The sequence below is a fragment of the Cyprinodon tularosa genome, unplaced genomic scaffold, assembly GCF_016077235.1.
Source record: "Cyprinodon tularosa strain WSP-4 unplaced genomic scaffold, ASM1607723v1 ctg54, whole genome shotgun sequence".
Classification (NCBI taxonomy): Eukaryota; Metazoa; Chordata; class Actinopteri; order Cyprinodontiformes; family Cyprinodontidae; genus Cyprinodon; species Cyprinodon tularosa.
The window spans coordinates 1,124,264-1,133,181 of record NW_024039274.1 but is presented as its reverse complement, the minus strand read 5'-3'; the positions used below and the strand labels follow the sequence as shown (position 1 = coordinate 1,133,181).

The 8,918-nt window shown below is 36.9% G+C and overlaps 1 long non-coding RNA gene across 1 annotated transcript; it reads left to right on the top strand.

Moving 5' to 3' along the window:
* The first annotated feature begins 7,990 nt into the window (after positions 1-7,990).
* Positions 7,991-8,717, top strand: LOC119796219. Its single transcript, XR_005282437.1, has 2 exons — positions 7,991-8,041; positions 8,153-8,717. It is a non-coding gene; the product is annotated as an uncharacterized LOC119796219 (long non-coding RNA).
* The last annotated feature ends 201 nt before the right edge of the window (positions 8,718-8,918 follow it).

Below are 8,918 nucleotides of genomic sequence, written 5' to 3'. Positions count from 1 at the left end.
CAATAAAAGAGAGGAGGAGGCCACAGAGTTTAAGCAAAAAATGTTAGGCAGAAATCTGGACAGAAACAATTAACTGAACGCATTCTTTGTGAGGTTGAGTTCAGGAACAAACTCAGTTCTTTTTCCTCCTGCCTACAGTCAAATAGATATCATATTCTCATTTGACCATGATCTTCCCGGTCACAACTCAAATTTCTAATCTTCCTGTTCAGTCATAGACCCTTTTGTTTTGCCATTACTGTCTTCAACCTAATCAGAAGTTCCTGGTGCTCCCTTTGCCTCCCTCTTTTGCACATTTATCTCCAGAGGTCAGGGAAAGATGCACCTGGAGACCATGAACCTGAATAAGGGTCCAGATGGTGTCAGCCTCAGTGTTGAAGGCCTGTTCAGAGCAGCTCTGTGTGTTTATTTAGCTACTTATTTAGCACTGTCTCAATTTTGGGGAGTAAAAGTACCTGGGTGTTCACCTGGACTAAAGATTGGACCAGGGATGCAACCGCAAAGCCATCTACAAGAAGAGAGAGAGCAGAGTGTGCAGCACTTGGAAGTTTAGGGTTGTTGAACAATTGCAGATAAGTTTATCTTAGACCCATCTGTTACCAGAGGAAATTTAGCTATGGTCCTCACTGTATTCCCCAACAGTGCTATAAACTCAATACAATTGCAGAGCTGTACTCAAAGCTGCCATATTGTTCAGGCACCACAAATGTTTTAAGTTCACTCAACTGGTTACCCAGTTATTGATTATTTTGACAAGATTAACTCTTAGTATATGAGTTGAACTGACCCCCAAACTCATTCCTTTCAAGAGTGGATTGAATTTACGTCTGACGTAATAATGACGTGCCAGTTCATTGGATAGGTTCATATCAACATGGCAATTAACCTAACAAACCAATATAAAAAAATACAAGAAATCGGATATCCCAAATGAATGGTGGATGAACTATATGGAACCCCGAATGATTCATAATTAAATAAATAAATAAAAATTATGAAATAAATACAATTTTGATAAATAACAAACAAATATATAATATGGTCATGAAATAAAAACAAGGTAATGTTATTATGAAATATATATTTTTATTCTTTAATATATTTGTGTGTTATTTATCAAAATCGTATTTTAATAAAGTTTTTAATTTATTTAATTATGAATCATTCGGGGTTCCATAGAACTAGTCTATGATCGATTGTGGTGAATGTAATCTGTTACAATTTGACATCGTACGACTAGTTGTTTGCAAGGACTGCTGTGCACTCGGATGTAGGCAGGCAACAACATTGAGGAGATCATCAACAACACCAGCCTGCAAACCGTAGCCTGTGACTCTGCACAACAGGTAAGAACGCGCTTGTAGGCTACTTTGTTTATTTATTTGTTTGTCGTCTTCCAGCGGGCAGACCTCAGCTGTTTTTGCGAGTTAACTAAAGTTCGTTGTCTCAACTGTGAGCCAGCTAGCCTTTTGCGCTACTTTAGTGGAAAACAGGACAGACAAACCGTATGGTTTTAGCACTACCAAATATCTTTTATCATCCGTTTCTGGTGTTAAGCCTACTACTTTGGCCGCGAAAGTTATAGCCAGCCAGACGCCGAAGCAATGTTTCATAACTTGAGCCTATGATAGGAAGCCAAGCTTAGGGTGGCCATTTCTATAGCACCAAAAAGGAGGACATTGTGCGGCATATCAATAAATTACTAAGGTGTACATAAGAATCGGGTAAAGTCACATTTATAGCACAATTCTTAGTAGTTTAAAGAGGATGCTTGTGTAGCTGAATAGAACAAAATATTAAAGAAATGTAAAAAAGAATTGGTTCCCAGCATTTGTATTTATTTAATACATTGTGGTGTTTAAAAAGTGACAATTTTTTTAACACAATTAATTTGCGCAGAACTGCTGCAATTGATCATAAAGCAGTTGTTTGGAAAAGAAGCTCGAGAAAGAGCTAGAGAATAGGACGATGCAAACTGCAAAAAGTGGCTGGAAAAGAGGAATTCATGACATGGCTGCAGCCTGTCGAGAGTAAAGATGATTTCACCATGTTCTCTATCTATCCATATCTATCTATATATCTATCTATCCATATCTATCTATCTATCTATCTATCTATCTATCTATCTATCTATCTATCTATCTATCTATCTATCTATCTATCTATCTATCTATCTATCTATCTATCTATCTATCTATCTATCTATCTATCTATCTATCTATCTATATATATATATATATATATATATATATTTATATATATATATATATATATATATATATATATATATATATATATATATATATATATATATATATATATATATATATATATATATATAAACTTGAGTCATGGAACTGTGCTTACAGCTCCTTATTTCATGTAAACTAATAACTTGTGTACATGATACTTGTTGATGGCATTAAAATTATTTCTAATAGCATTAAAAGAGCATTAAATTAGAGTTCCTCATTCCTGTATAAAACCTGTGAACGCTTAATTGAATCTGACATATTAAAAAAATCCCCATCATCATCCAGCAGATGTTCAGTTTCTGCCCAAATATTTTCTTTCTGTTGCCGATTTTTGTAACAGGTATAACTAGGATCATACATAGTTTGTATGAACTCTGTTTATTCTCTGCTTCCAAACTCATCATCTCTTCATCCATTCCTGCAATAAGAATTTTCTTTTAAAGTTGTGAGATTCACTCTAGAATCTCACAACTTCTTCCTGGTCTGTTGAAGCACCAATAGTCTGCATCCAATTATTTAATTAATTGCTCTTAGTTTTTGGGAATATATACAAACTATGCTCTAATTTCTAGATACCGATCTGTTTTTACTATAATTTAATTTGACAAACCGGGTCTTCTCTACATTCTTTTTTCTGTTTGGTGCGATTGCAATAGCGGGTCTTGATCTGGACGGACCGGAGGGGAGCAAAAAATAGCTCAGCTCCGTATTTTGACGGTGAAGGACGGAGAAGACGTACGTGGGCGGGGACGAGCGGAGGATGTGGAACAGCTCTCATTGATTTACATGACAGACAAGTACTCCGTACGTGAGCGGGGCGGAGCGCTGACGGAGTATGTGGAATCTGGGGGCAAAGGAGGACAAATACACGTCCGGCTGGGTGCAGCGCCGGACGCCGGACAGTGCAATGAAAATCCGGACTGTCCGCCCTAAAGCCGGACATCTGGCCACCCTAGCCAAGCTGTATCCAAACTTGCCGACAATAGCCTAGCTTAGCCTGATCACTGTCAATGTGTCTGATACTGATAGGCAGTGTTGGGCAAGCTACTTGTCCAGTGTAGTGAGCTAAGCTATCAGTTACTCAACAATAAATTAAGCTTCACTACACCAAAGCTACCACCTAAAGAATTATAGCAAGCTAAGTTACACTAATGTGTTAACAGTAGCTTAACTACATCAGAAGCTACTTAACGTTGTACCAACCTAATATCAATTCAAAATGAGTCTGATACACTGGTTAAAATATTTATTAAAGATCAGCCAATGACATAACACAGTGTAAAAATTGTTTTATGATCAGCATAATAAAAAAAACTAAAGTATTTACTAGTAGACAAAAAAAATAAACAATCTGCTGTTATTAGAACCAAATTAAAGGTACTGTGTATTGTTCTACACATGGAGACATGGCTATGAGTTTGCATTCAATGGACATCTCTAGGGAAAACAAAACCCTACAAAAGGCATCTGATTTCATTAGGGTTTCCCTTAGAGAGAACTTCTTCAGACCTCAATTAAGCAGTCGATTCAAGTAACAAATAAAACTGTTTACAAAAAGGTGAAAAAATAAAGAAGCTAATTAATATATATACATTTATGTCTCACTGTATAATTTAACTTCTACCCACATATTTATTCATTGTATTTTGGGGGGTAATTAATTGAATGCTTATTTATTTATTGAGCATGTATTTATTTATGTATTTATTTTATATACGGTAGAGCTGTTCCTCCATACCTAAAAAATCTTATCTGTGCAAATAAGCCTTAAAACAGATTTATGTAAACATCCTGTCTGGTAAACTAGACCATGAAAATACAATATCTAAGTTTGGCTACTGCTCTCTAATGAGAATATCTAAGTGGCACTCATCAGACGTAAGAAACTACTAATTTGATTATTTGCTTCGATGTCCCAATACATCATACTTTCATAAAATCATGCAACATACTCTACCCTATCTGTGGACGTTGTTATTTGCAAAGTAGGTGCTGGATAAACAAATAAAAGTGCTAATGTTGCTTTAAAGAAACAGACTTATCCTCACTAAAGATACCTGTAGCATTTTCCGTTATCAAAATCGGACATGCTCTACAGCCAATAATATTTAGCAGTGTAGCCACCCCTCAGGAAGTGGTCTAACACACACACCCAGTTGTGAGGAAGTGCAACGATTTTAGCATAATTTGACCTATGGGTAGTGATGCCATGTTGCAGCAATATATAACTTAATGTCATTGTGACCAATTTTCTTTTTGCATTTTCAGATTTGTGCAGAATTCCATCGAATAACAAATATAAATTTAAAGAGTACATTTTATTCTGCATTTGTTAAGTACATGCCATGGCTAATGACGATGTACCGTGAGAAAGCGGCCCGCACTGGCAAAACTTCTGAATTGCTAAGAAACATCTTCAGGACCTATGATCTCCTTGTATGTAACATTTCCTACCTCATGACAATTTGTACTATAGTATTATTTAATATATGCATATGATTAATATTCTGCTTATTCTGCAATTCTGTCTTCCCATTACCCACAATCCCTCTGTCTTCTAGGAAGACGTTGATGTTAACAGCAGACGAACAGGCACTTCCCATCTTCCTGCGTGAAGATGCTGCTGGATTTTTTAAGACCTGGAATGTAAGTTTATGATTCAACTAGGGCTGCAACAACGAATCGATAAAAATCTACTTTTAAAAGCGTTTGCAACGAATTTCATCATTGATTAGTTGTGTCGCGCGATTAATGCGTCATCCGCCGCCGCCGTCATCACTGCCACTTGACTGAAACGGGGGAAGAAAAAAGAATTACGGCAGAGCGAGTCAGCACCGCAGGTGCGCAGTATTGCCAACTCAGCGACTTTGTCGCTATATTTAGCGACTTTTCAGACCCCTCCAGCGACTATAAAAAAAAAAAAAAGCAAATAGTGACAAATCTGGCAACTTTTTACGGTGTCACTGGCGGCCTTTGGAGACTCTTACGTGAAAGCATGTATCGTTCCTACTCTGCCGTGAGGCGCCTCCCCCATCTCAACCCCGTTCTCCCACAGGAGTCCCTCTCAGTGCTGCAGTCAGAGCCGCAGGATGTTTACCCTCAGCGTCCAGACTGCAAATGAAGTGCGTATGCGCCGGGATTGACGGCGCAAATTGATCACAATAATTAAAACAGCCTTTATAAATAAATTAACTTGCAAATTATGAGGGCAAGGCTTTTAAAGTTTAAATCTTCTGGCAAAGATAAAGTAAAGAAGATCCTGCAATTTATGGAAGTAAAGCAGAATAAAATCCAGCAAGATCAGTAATATGTCAATTAATTATATGCCACATTCCCATGTTAATATCTGTCTTTGGAGGATGTGTTTTTTAGCACCCCTAGTTCTCTCATTTTTATTCCAAATACAATTTATAATTTGAATCACAGGGCTATTTTTATCTCTATGGTTAAGTATTTTCTCAAGTAGCAACTTTAACTGTTATACTTTCCTGTCTTAAAAGGCAGAACTCTTCTAGTCTAAAAAAACTCATTTGTTGAAATGGGGGGGCCTATTGTTTGAACCCCTTAGGGGCTTTTAAAAACAAAAATGCCTGTCTTTTTTTGCGCTTTATGAAACAAAGTAGCCTATATTTTGTGGATGTACAGCTACATTTCTCATGTAAGTTTGCGTAGTTTTAACACAAACATTTATTTTTTATTTTGCACCAGGACAGTTAATGAGCAACCTGTACTTGTGTGCTTGTTTGTTCTGTCTAAAATGTTTATTTTGGAATAAAGAGGTAAATATAAAAAATATTTTTTGTCCGATTCATCGATTAATCGAAAAAATAATCGGCCGATTCATCGATTTTTAAAATAATCGTTAGTTGCAGCCTTAGTTTCAACTGTGTGTACTCTTTTACTCTTTCTTTTTCTTAGTTTGTGTATCTCTATAAATATATTTTTTTTCTATTTAACCCTCTGTTACTGCCAAAAGACAACAACCACAACCCTCTTCCTAGCCACCAGAAAAGCTATTAAATCATACTGTACTACAGTAATTCTCCAAGAATGTCATATTTGGGAATTTTATCTGAACTTTTCATTCACTGGTATTTCATATTAAATACACATGTAGTGTTTTTCATTGACTGCTCTACTCATTAACTAATGATGTCATGTCATCTTTAGGCAGAAAACATTGACCTGCCAGACCTCTCGGATACAACTGTAGCTGTTCTCACCATCGGCGTCGCCAGACCCCATTTACTGGGGCACGTGCCCCAGTATAAATGAGCTGTGCCCCAGTATAAATCTCATGAATATTTGCAACAGTGATACATTTTTTGAATGCATCAATTTAGATAATTCCAACGGGAGGAGACGTATATTTCTACTCAAATGCGCAGTAAGTGTGTTGGTAACTCCAAATTGAGGATGTAATAGCGCCCCCACGTCAGCGCATGTCACTGCATGAACTGCAGGTAAACTAACGCGCAGCTCTCAACTGTTTTGGATGGGACACTGTGCGGCCGCGACGCATTTTTAGTTCTGATAACGTTTCTTACCTGTCAATTTTATTATTTTCCCAGTGAAACCACATGATTTATAGGCTACTAACTGAAAATGACTGCATTGGTTTGTAGATGGATATCAGGAAATTCCTCACACGAAGCAGAGACAGGGAAGCAGTAAAACAAGATGAGAGAGGGAGGTAAGGTCCCGTAATGAATTAGTGATTTAAGCTAACTAGTTACATTACCAACGTTATAAGCAATATGATAGATTTTTACATAATTATAAATTTACGTTTTTTAATGTTTGCTCTAGAGAATGAGAATGAAGGTGCTGGAGTAGGAAAGGGAGGAGGAGGCGAGACTGACAGGCAAGAGACAGGTGAGACAGGACCATGAAGGTGATGAGGGAGCAACAACCAGCTTCCACAAATAAGAAGGGGACATTAGTGACTTAGGGGGAAAGCATGATGGTCCTAAACAAGTGAAGTTGTCCCACTATCCCCAGCACAAATTTGGAGTAAAAAAAACTAATTTAATTCAAAATGGTTTGAGCTTTTCCTGGTTGAAAAGAAAGCCTTGTCATCAAGGATATGCAGTGTGTTTTCAACTTGCTTGATAACACCATGTTCCCCACACTAACGCAGGTCATCCAGATCTCCCTCACAATCACAATTAACAGCTGGAGTTGTGAAAGTTCATTCAGTGTGTTGAGAAGGATCCACACTTGGCTGAGGTGCACAATGGGACAAGACAGGCTCCATCATCTTGCTATTTTATCAGTTGAAAAGGAAGAACTTTCTAAGCTGAGTCACAGTCTAGTGATTGACCGCTTTGCAAAAATGATAAATAGGAGGTACACTTTAATGCTCAAAAAATAAAAGAAAAACTTAGTTCGGGTTGAGTTAATCTTTCCCCTGAACTAAAACTCTGAAACCTAGGAATTAATGATTACTTCAGAATGTGTATAAGGAAACTTTTTATTTGTCAAAGTTGGTGATGTCTTATTTTTTATAGCTGCAATGTTGAAAATGTTCATGTTTGTTAAAACAAATATGCTCTTATACTCATTAATATCTCAACTGGTAATTTTGGTAGGAATGTATCAGGGTGGGGCAGTGTGCTTGTCTGTATTTATGTATGGAAGGAGGGGCATATGCAGTAGGGGGCCAGTGCCCCAGTAAAGCTTTGTGCCTAGCAACGCCCCTGGTTCTCACTGTCTCGAATGATACAGTCTTCCTTGTGAAGTTTGGTCCTGCAATACATTCTATAGTTCTTGAGGGAGAGATTGTGGTATGTTATATAGCACAGTTAACAGAGACATTCATTTTGCTTTTTGGCTTGATTTATGCACTACATCTACAGTATTCCAAGAAATTGACATATACATTCAATTTCATCCAGAAAGTTGTAATGGGTTTGGATGACCTGAAGCGGTTACCTCCGAGACTGCTTAGCCTTAAAAATGATCTGATGATGGATGAGTAAGCAGTCTGCTTAAAAGATGTCGTTGTTACTACCAGCATGGTGATACTCAAGCAACCATTTTGTCTTTGTTTTTTGTTTTCGCTTTTTTATTTATGTTGGCCTATTATTGTTGGCCTATTATTTTTGGATCGGCCTATTATGTTGGCCAATTTTTCGTTTTTTGTGGATACAGAGAAGCCGATGTTTCAGAGGGCAGCTTTGAACAGACCTGCAGATTTGTAATTGTTTTTGACTTGATCATTTCAGTGTTTGGCTTGAGGTCCCAGAGTTTCGTACGGAAATGCTTTGGTCTGCCTTGAAGTCACTGGGAACTAAAAGATCTTTTACGGTTTTATTTGCTGAATAAATAAAACCGTATTTATTCAGCATTTTGATTGAAAATGTGGTTTTTATTTATTTTATTTTCTGTATTAACCCCATTGCTGGGGACATTGTTCTGAATTCTAATGGAATTCATAAATAAATGGAATCTGCAGTAAAATTGTCTTTTGAATATTTTTTTATTTGAATCATACAAATAAAATATATTTGATTTTGAGAAAAATTGCTACCATATACAGGCAATAAAATGTGTTTAAATACAGTTAAGTCAACTTAAAAATATAAAAGGCTGAATTGACAATGTTTAGGTCTGAGAAACTGAATGAGTCATGGTGATAACATGAAGATATTATTAGGGGTG